This window comes from Tachypleus tridentatus, chromosome 9 (genome assembly GCF_004210375.1).
Source record: "Tachypleus tridentatus isolate NWPU-2018 chromosome 9, ASM421037v1, whole genome shotgun sequence".
NCBI lineage: Eukaryota > Metazoa > Arthropoda > Merostomata > Xiphosura > Limulidae > Tachypleus > Tachypleus tridentatus.
Genome location: NC_134833.1, coordinates 160298999 through 160307333, shown reverse-complemented (window position 1 = coordinate 160307333; position 8335 = coordinate 160298999). Strand labels below are relative to the sequence as shown.

The window sequence follows — 8335 nt, the reverse complement described above, 5'->3', positions numbered from 1 at the left end:
AAGAATATAAAGGGCAATATATAGATAGGCTCAATTAATTAATTAATTTTGTGTTAAAATATGTTTCTAAGTCGAGCACCATTGTTCAATACCACATGGTCACTTCAAACTAAACACCTTATCATGTTAAGCCACCTTCAGAGGTGTGTACCAGGTGTGGGTACATGAGGGTTACAAAAACCACTCAGCTGTGACTTGTTGTGCAGCCACTCTTAACTGAATAACAGTACAGTTAAGATGCTTCTACAGCATAAAATATGTAGCACATTCACTGGTATATCATGTCTTGAACCTTGGATCCCAAAATGGAACTTAACACTGACACAACAATCAAGATAAATCATTAATTTGAAATGGACTTTAAAAAAATTATAAACCAAAAAAACCATAAAATAAATAATTAAATGAAACCCTAATTATTAACTTACTGTAGTTTATCTAGTCGAAAGAATTTATTAATAGCAAGCTAAAAATATTTTGAAAAACAAACTTGACCAGAACCCGCATGCATATAATCACACAAACTAGCTACTGTTTTTTGTCAAATCTCACATGTTCGAGACTTTGTTCATTTACTCACTTAATGAACCATTTTTGTTCATTCAGGTGCATACTTTAAAACAAATACAATCATTAGAAACTGTTAAATACATCTGTTGACAAGAAAACTATGGCTAAAATATTATAAATATACTTATCAGTGAGTTATATTTTTTGTTTTTTTAATTTGTAAAAACCAGTTTTTGAAATCTCTTAACAATACAGTATATCAAAGTTATGATTGTGGTTTTGCACCTAAGAACTTCCTATAACATTCCACATCAGTTTCAAAGATGTAATCGTTTTAAGGTTGTGAACTCTCAAGCCAATTTGTTTTAATATTTATTTAATATTAACATGTTCTTTTATCAACTCAACTCCCAATTTGTTATGATAGAACAAGACACTACAATAATCACTTTGTACATAACATTTGTTTTAAGTATCTGAAAACAATAAAACTAAAGAGATTAATAACATTATGAGAAATAAAACCAAAAATACATCGTGTGTGAAAAATATTACAGAAAATATTTTATTCTGAAACTTGAGGTTTTAAAATTGTGAAATAAGGAATCAGTTGAATAACAGATTGGTTACTGAGTTTTAAATAAAAAAAAGTTTTTAATTCCACATCAAATGAATCACAAAGGTATTTACACATTAACCTTCACATGGGAAACTTCATTTCTAATGTTATTAGGAAAAACAACAGTTTATTTTGTTAGCCATGCTGTTCAGGCAAATACCACCAGAGGACATAAAACATATTTCGTATGTACACTACACAGAGAGCTGAATTTACTTTTATTTGAAATCCATTAATTAAAACACTAATTCCAAATGAACTATTTTGAAATATCATAAACACAGTGAAAATTTAGGTTTAGCATCTAATACCTTTATGAAGTCAAATCCATAAAAGTAGAAAATTTGTCAGTAAGGTGTGTGTGTCTAAACCATTCTTTTCACAATTACAATACGACTTTGATAGTATGAAAGAATTGTCATTTCAGTAAGTAAAATAATTCTGTGATTACTGTTTTACACAGTTGTATCCCATCGGCAGGAAAACAACCAAAAAATGGTAGTGGTGACAACTGGTTTATCCTACAACAAAACTAAGTGGTTATTTCAGAATTTTTATAGCACAGCAAAAGAACTTGAAACTTCAAAATTATTTTTCCTCTGCTGTTAAAATCACTGATCTGTAAGTAAGCAACTTAATTCAGAAATGCAAGTAGCTTTTAGTCTTCTGTCATCAAACTGTATCATTGGATGTGGTGTCCACTTTTAGTCTTCTGTCATCAAACTGTATCACTGGATGTGGTGTCCACTTTCCACCATACAAAGACAAATCACTTGGGTTTAATTATTGTAGTCCTGGAAGAACAAAAGAAATTATTGTAAAATATTTACTGTCAGTGTTGTGTTGAACAATAACAAAGTTTCAGATTTATTCCTGTCATATAAATAAGCTCACTCAACAAAGATTTTAGGTTCAGCATCATGTTACCAACAAGTTCATTCAACAGTCTTATCATGTTACCAACAAGTTCATTCAACAGTCTTATCATGTTATTAACAAGTTAGTTACATGAAGATTCAGACTCAAACAAATTCATTCAAAAATCAAAAGTTATGAGTAAACAACTGATGTAAGACCAATCATTCCAAAATTGTAAAATTTTGCACAATACATTTTAGACACCAACACAACATGAACCGGTAGCTACACGTAAATAGAAAAGTTTCACGTATCAGCTACAAAGAAGATTGCAAGTGGTGGTTATACCAACAACTGTACATTTGTCTACTCACTTAATAACATAGAGTTAGTTCACTATCAAACGAACAACAGGTTCACAATTACACTTTAAAACTGGTTTTAACACTCCCTCTGAAAAGACGTTTCTAGTCCTGATTTCTCCAAGCCCGTTCCCCTGGCTGTGGTTTCGCTAGATAGTAGATAGGGACAGTGGGAATCTCGTTAATCCATTCATTAATGGATTTAAATGGCAATTTCATTTAAATACAAAATTATTAGCCTAATATTAATAACCTTTCAAGTCACTCTGGGGCCTAGTAGGCCCCACTTTTAAATGGAGTGTTAATTTATATAAAAACTTAAACATATTTCAATACTGGTACATAAACACATATCATAACTTAAGGGAATTCTGTAGAGTGCTCACCTCCAACATGCAGCACTGATCATAACTGGTTTTAAAATCTACAAAGTGTGTCCATATCTTCATTGTTATCAACAGACACAGTTTTGTTTTGGCAGAACAATGAGCAGCACCACTCTACACATATCCACCAAGTTTCATCACAATCTGATTATTTTGACTGAGCTATAGAGCACGAATAGTGTAAAAAATCATACCTCATAGTAAAGAAATACTTTTATTTATGTCAAGGTGACAAAATCCGTTCAGCTGTTCTTAAGATTCCTGCTAAAAAATACACACACACAGAAGTGAAAACATAACCTCCATCACTTCTGATGGCAGAAGTAACAACACATTAACCAACAATATTCAGTAACTATCTTTTGCCGTGAATGATGTAAACTCTTTTCAATGACAAAAGATGTTGAGTGGTGGTAAGAAACAGCATCTGTAATGTACTCACTGTGTTAGTGATAGAGCTTTGTTTCCACCACTCAGGATCAGATATGGAGATTGAAGCTCTTTCTGCTTTTCCTGCATCAAGTTTACAGTGTTCAGAGGAGTGTCAGTGGAACTCATCTGTCGCAGTTTCTAGATAATAAAACAAACCAGATATATTCAGACTGGTTAAATACACATATCAAATAGAAGCTGAATATTTTACTGGGCACCTAGTTAGAAAGTTTATAATCACAGCTATTTAAATTTCTAGACTGCTGGTAAAAGAAATTAAGTCAAATAAGAAACAGATCATTTGAAATACGCTTTCAAGAATTATTTTACTTTATTATAGAGTAAAGAAACAGTTTTAAAGTACCTCACCTTCTTGCTTTTGAATAAGTACAATTTGGATCAATTTAACCTCACATTTTACCCTTAAAATATTTCAAGAGCAACAGCACAAATCAGACACATCATGAAATAAGAAACGGATACATTATCACAAAAGTGGAACCTACTGCTTCCTGTTCCAATTTTTTTGCACGTTTATCCACTTTATTTTTCCCTGGACCCTTGCCGTGAAACTTGTGGCTGAGGTAGCGAAAAGCTTCTTTAGCATCAAGCAGTCTACCGCTGTCGTCTATGTACTCCAGCTTCACATCAGGTTTGTACCCTTCTTTATCTTTGAAGTCTGACAGTGGACCTCACGTAGCGATCTCTGAGGCGCTTTGTCGTCGTCACTGAAAGAAGTCGCGAGTTATGATAACCAACTGAGCTTTAATGTCGCTTTATGTCAAAGATTAGCCAGAAGTAATAAAATTATTATAACAAATAGAAAAAATGTTAAAATTAAAATTATACGCCACAACCCAGTTTTTCATAAATCTATCTGAACAGTTCACATTTCTGTGTTTAATAAAAGGATTAGGCAAAAAGAACAGAGATAACTGCCAGCATACAAATTAAGCACGATTTTAAAGCTTTGAATTGGTACTTTCAAAACACTATCTCTAATCCATTCATAGATTTTGTCATAACTGTAACCACCCAACCCAAGTTTTCTACAAGAGAAAAGGCATTTCATTCTGTAAACTAGACTACACTTCACATTAAAATAACTGGTATTAGAGGGAAACAAACGGAATATTCAATTGGTTAATCAATTTATAAACCTACAAGTTTTCCTGCAATTATTACCAGACCAATTTTCAGTTTTCAGTCTCTGATGGACACACGTTACTTAGCAACAGTCTCGTAATTGTGAATATACATTTTCTCTAAAAAGATTTTTTTTTTGAGGAAGGTAAGGAGGTGAAACATTAATAGGCTGAAATACTTACTAAAACTTTTCTTCAATGGTATAGCTCTGAGCTTGAAGATCACTATGTCTTTGGGCACTAACTGGTTTCTTTACCTCATTTTCCAAGTATCCTATTACAGTGAGATAATGACTTTACTAAATCAATACAAAAGTGTTTTCAGTAACTGCAAGTATTGTGTTTTATACACACATTAGAATTAAATAAATTGGTACAGGACAATGTAACTAAGCTGAAAATTAACAAAAGCATATCTTTATCACTGTTAACCTTGATATTAAGATATCTGTATCACTGAAACATTGATATTTATATGACAAAGAAATTTTAATATTTAGAAATAAACAGAGTCAGTGCAAAAATATACAGTTATTTAATATAAAAACAGCTTTTTCCAATCAGAAAGTTAAAACTGAATTATTCTATTCAGAGCTCAAATCTAACGTGGTTTTAAAAGAATACATTAAGTTGTATAAATATTTAATATCAAGGAATGTTGAGAACAGATGTTTAACTGACAGCACATTATTAAAACAATTTCACAATAGGTGATTCTTTAAGAAAGATTGATCGTTAACATTTACACAGACGAGAATATTCAGAATAATACATTACCTTTCTTCATTGTGATACGTTAACATTTACACAGACGAGAACATTCAGAACAATACATTACCTTTCTTCATTGTGATAACGTTAACATTTACACAGGCGAGAACATTCAGAATAATACATTACCTTTCTTCATTGTGATACGCTAACATTTACACAGACGAGAACATTCAGAACAATACATTACCTTTCTTCATTGTGATCGTTAACATTTACACAGGCGAGAACATTCAGAATAATACATTACCTTTCTTCATTGTGATACGTTAACATTTACACAGACGAGAACATTCAGAATAATACATTACCTTTCTTCATTGTGATACGTTAATATTTACACAGACGAGAACATTCAGAATAATACATTACCTTTCTTCATTGTGATCACGTCAACATATACACAGAATATTACATCACCTTTCTTCATTGTGATGTTAACGCATTACCAGAACAATACATTACCTTTCTTCATTGTGATATGTTAACCGCGTACACAGAATATTATATTACCTTTCTTCATTGTGATATGTCAACTTGTACACAGGACAATACATTACCTTTTTTCATTGTGATATGTCAACATGTACACAGTATAATACAATACCTTTCTTCATTGTGATACGTTAACATTTACACAGACGAGAACATTCAGAATAATACATTACCTTTCTTCATTGTGATACGTTAACATTTACACAGAGAGAGAACATTCAGAATAATACATTACCTTTCTTCATTGTGATATGTCAACATGTACACAATATAATACATTACCTTTCTTCATTGTGATGTTAACACGTGACACAGAACAATACATTACCTTTCTTCATTGTGATATATTAACATGTACACAGTATAATACATTACCTTTCTTCATTGTGATATGTCAACATGTACACAGTATAATTATTACCTTTCTTCATTGTGATATGTCAACATGTACACAGTATAATACAATACCTTTCTTCATTGTGATATGTCAACATGTACACAGTATAATACATTACCTTTCTTCATTGTGATATGTTAACATGTACACAGTATAATACATTACCTTTCTTCATTGTGATATGTCAACATGTACACAGTATAATACAATACCTTTCTTCATTGCTAACTGAAGGGCTGCAGCCATTCCAGTGCTAACATCTGGTTCTTCTTCTAAGATTGGAATACTTTCCTGGTTCTAGGTAGAAAAAAACAATTCACAGTTTGTCAAATGTTTCAACAACAGTTGTAATTTATAATATGTTAAGCATCATGTTATTATCTGTTCAGATGTAGGTACAACCTTTAATTAAAACCTTTTGAACACAGTATCTAGTGCATTTTACAAGGGCAAATACCATCATCATGTTATCCCAAGCTTCATCTGGTTTCTCCTCCTCGTCACCTGAAGATATAATTGAAATGTTAGCATTTTCACTCTCCCCAGTCATAATTATTAATGACGGGGGGTATTTGTTTTGTTTATTTCATGAAAATTTACCCAATGGCTATATATGCAATAGTCATCCCTAATTTGAAGTAGCAAACGAGAACTAATTGAAGTTACTCTAAAATTACTTGAATTTTCTAGTGTGAATAAATCTTGTGAACATTCAAATCAAAGCTACAAATAAGTGGCCTGTAAACATGATTGTAACTTATTTTTAATTCAGATAGTTTGATAACTATTAATTATCTAGGTTGATGGTACCAAAAACTGTAAAATTGAACAGACTACACAGTTCGTTTTGCAACTTTCAAGTTTCAAAAGCTAATAACGTCACAAATGAAACATTTTAAATCTTTGAATTATTTTCTTTTAGGCAATCTGTTTACCATAAAGCTCTTCTTCTATTCTTCCTTACCCAGACCAAAGATTACTAAATGTTTAGTTATAATGTCACACATCTTTCAATAATCTATTTCATTGTTTTGTACTGGTTATACACAATGAATTTTATTGGTTCCAGTGCTTTTTTATTTTACTACAGTAGTTAGTTCAACAGTTCCTTTCTGCTTTACAAAAAAATGCACTTTTAACATGAAACTAGTCATGTGGAATTCATCTGAGCATGATTTTAGACACTAGGGGAAAGGGGAGGTGAAACTGTATGTAATTTCAAAAGAAATACAAAAGCAACTTTTATAAACAAAACTAAATACTTTAAAACTTTATATTAGCAGATGGACAAGGATAAGAGATATTAAAATGCTAAATTATTTTAAACATTTGATGTAAGCTGTTACATTAATAAATATGAAACACAATTATGAGTGACAATGAAGTAGCTGAAATCAAGAATACATGGAAAAGAATGAAAGGCCATACTATAACACAATTACATCATCAACACACACTTTAATGGCTTATATAATTTTACAGAGTCTAGAAAAATTTCATAGTAATTATAGTACAATCTTTGGTGCAATAAAATAAAAGATACATCATACAAACCTAAACCTGAGCTAAAATGCAAGAAAGGTTTGGGTGCAAATATATTTAAAACATTTGTGTTGAAATGAATACAGTGATTACACATGTATTACAACCTAAGTAAGACATTTGGAAAGGACTGATATCACATGAAGTTCAAGACATCTTTATTAAACATATGTTTACTCACATTAATCTCCATTTGTCAGTCATCAACATCAACTTCATTCCAAGCTCCTCGGTTTTGAGCTTCTAATTCTTTAAGTTGCTGTTCCTCCATCAATCCCGTTCAAGTCCTGTGAGATGAGGAAGACACACATCATTCAGTTACATTAAAATTATTTAGTGCACTATTACCATTAGTATATGTAAGTTCAGGTATAATTCCAACTGATAGCCAAAACAAAGAAGAGTGGGTAAATAATTATTGTTAAACATTAACTAACTAGTATGAATAGAGATATTTTTAGGTTAGTTAAGATCAGATTAGGTAAAATAAATAATATTATAACAAAAAAAATGTCATGAGGCACACATGTGAGTAACACATAAATAATGTATGTAATTCAATAGCATAATGTGAGCTGCACATGCTTCAAGTGAATTACAACTTATCATGGTGAGGATGGAAACAAAAGAATAAAATTTAATTATGAAAGACGCTTACAACTTAAAGTCTGTTTGTTTCTTTGTTTTGAATTTCATAGAAAGCTACTTGAGGGCTATCTGTGCTAGCTGTCCCTGATTTAGCAGTGTAAGACTAGAGGGAAGGCAGCTAGTCATCACCACCACCGCCAACTATTGAACTACTCTTTTTACCAGTGAAA

At 31.4% G+C, this 8335-nt stretch overlaps 1 long non-coding RNA gene across 1 annotated transcript; it reads right to left on the bottom strand.

The window, feature by feature from the left end:
- Positions 1–3876: 3876 nt before the first annotated feature.
- LOC143226816 (uncharacterized) lies at positions 3877–7709 on the bottom strand. Its single transcript, XR_013014754.1, has 4 exons — positions 7699–7709; positions 6188–6272; positions 4496–4586; positions 3877–3895 (listed from the first exon to the last, which is right to left on the bottom strand). It is a non-coding gene; the product is annotated as an uncharacterized LOC143226816 (long non-coding RNA).
- Between the last annotated feature and the right edge of the window lie 626 nt (positions 7710–8335).